We start from the raw sequence: 2410 nt of genomic DNA, 5'->3' as shown, positions 1-2410 counted from the left end.
TCAGTTTTGCATTTTGCGTTTTGAGGTTTTATGGCTGTTTTTGCTTTATCTTACTACTACTTCGCCCCCTGTACGTCGATATTCACCAAATTTGGCATGAAGAGATACTTGCAAACTTGCGGTTTCACATTTTGTGTTTTGCAGTTTTTATGGGCGTTTTTACAATTACATAAAAGGGAAACAACTTTTCATGTCCGAAGATAACCTTTCATTAATGTACATAACTTCCGTCCAGGGGACGAGTACTCCACATAAATTAACATGTTTCTATGATGAAGAAATTGCCATCATGACATTACGTCACAATGGCACTTCGAGCTTCCTTTACCATGTCTACTGATCTACCATTACCAAACAAACTGATATTACTACCGTAGATTACCGCTCAAGTTCAGATCACTTTGGAAATTTTCCTTTACTGCTTATAATCCAAGAGTTCAAGATAACATTTAACTGAAGAGTCACTGATTTTACAGAATTACACAAGTCTTTGTGAAGTTTTCTTTTTGTGAATTAAATGTAACATTTACTTGAAAAATTATCTGATTTTACAGCAAAACGTAACTTTTGTTTGCAGATTGTTTCAATAACGTTAAGATTTTTTGCACCATTTTGTTTATAAGAACAGACATAATTTGGAATTTATAAACTTCAATGGTGTGTGAAGTTTCACGTTGTTTTTGCAAACTTCTTTACAAGATGAAATAAAATGACACTGATGCTTACAGATTTGTTTACGTGACAAGCCATTTAGATAATGTATTCAAATGAAAGACAGTAAACTGATTATATTGTAATTTATTTCCTTCTCCTTCTTGTTTGTTGGCTGCTTATTGTATTAAAGCTTTTTAATTAAATAGTCTTAGGTACTTTTACATTTGTTATAATCTAATATCACGATGAAATATTTAAACCCATCGGAATAAACTATTATGAAAGCTTTGATCTGGCTCATTTGCTATTGCTTTCTAATCAAATAGCATTCACTTTTATGCTATTATGCTATTATTATGCTTTAGCATCAAGTTTGACTAATTAGCACATTGCTAAACATGCAGACTTGTCACTGAAAATCCTACATTAAGGAAAATATATGATGTGTTGACTATAACAAAGAATCGTCACCTGATAGTGGTGATGGAATGTAATGCGTTGACTGCAACAAAAGATCGTCATCTGATAATGGTGAAGGCAGGTAATGTGTTGACTGTAACAAAGAATCGTCTTCTGATAATGGTGAAGGCAGGTAATGTGTTGACTTTAATTGAGAATCGTCGTCTGATAGTGGTGAAGGCAGGTAATGTATTAACTTTAATGAAGAATTGTCGTCTGATTGTGGTGAAGGCAGGTAATGTATTAACTTTAATGAAGAATTGTCGTCTCATAGTGGTGAAGGCAGGTAATGTGTTAACTTTAATTGAGAATCGTCGTCTGATAGTGGTAAAGGCAGGTAATGTATTAACTTTAATGAAGAATTGTCGTCTCATAGTGGTGAAGGCAGGTAATGTATTAACTTTAATTGAGAATCGTCGTCTGATAGTGGTGAAGGTAGGTAATGTATTAACTTTAATGAAGAATTGTCGTCTCATAGTGATGAAGGTAGATAATGTATTAACTTTTGGTTTAATTTTTTGAAAAATGATTTATGCCCAAATTATTATTAATGCAATTAATAGTAATAATACCTTTAGCAAATGTAATCACCAGATTGATAATTATAAGTCATTTATTTAAAGTATGTAAAAGTGAAATATTTTATTTGATAAACATTATCTTAAACTTTTATTTCTTTATGCAATTCCAAAATTAAATAAGCTATCAACTAAATTCAAATTTATTACAAATTCCGTATAAACTTTATTTAAAACTATTGGCCTTATACTTTAAAAGGTTTTAAGTATTTTCAACTAAAAAATAAATAATAAAAAGATACATTAATTTTGCCCAACAAAGATCTGTGGATCATTCGTAATAATAATAATATTGTATTAAACATTCTGAATTAACAGAATATTGTTCTTCCTTATAACTTTTGAGTTCACCTATTTAAAACACTGATTTGGTTAAAGTTTTTAATTTATTAGTATTTTGAAGATCATATCAAATTATTATCAAAACACCAGTTTATTTAATAACCACATTTACTCAATAATAATAAAAAACTAATTAGTTTAAACAACTAATCGGCATAACCTATGAAAACGAATTATTCTACAAATGTTGCAAGTCTTTATTTATTTCATGATGAAGTTTTATTTGTAAATCATCATACTAAAACTGGAAATTTTATATTTATCGGTATGTTAATAATTTAATTTTTATTAATAATTTAGAGTTAACGCAAACATTTTAGTAAATTTACCCAAATGATTTAGTGATCCAGCACACTGGATTAGGGCGCTCGACCCGT

The 2410-nt window shown here is 29.6% G+C and overlaps 1 protein-coding gene across 1 annotated transcript in view; it reads right to left on the bottom strand.

Moving 5' to 3' along the window:
• LOC111088522 overlaps positions 1 to 2410 on the bottom strand; it is a 49728-nt gene that overhangs the window by 42402 nt on the left and 4916 nt on the right. The window lies entirely within an intron of this gene.

Source organism: Limulus polyphemus, unplaced genomic scaffold (genome assembly GCF_000517525.1).
Source record: "Limulus polyphemus unplaced genomic scaffold, Limulus_polyphemus-2.1.2 Scaffold97, whole genome shotgun sequence".
Classification (NCBI taxonomy): domain Eukaryota; kingdom Metazoa; phylum Arthropoda; class Merostomata; order Xiphosura; family Limulidae; genus Limulus; species Limulus polyphemus.
This window is presented reverse-complemented; position numbering and strand designations above follow the sequence as displayed.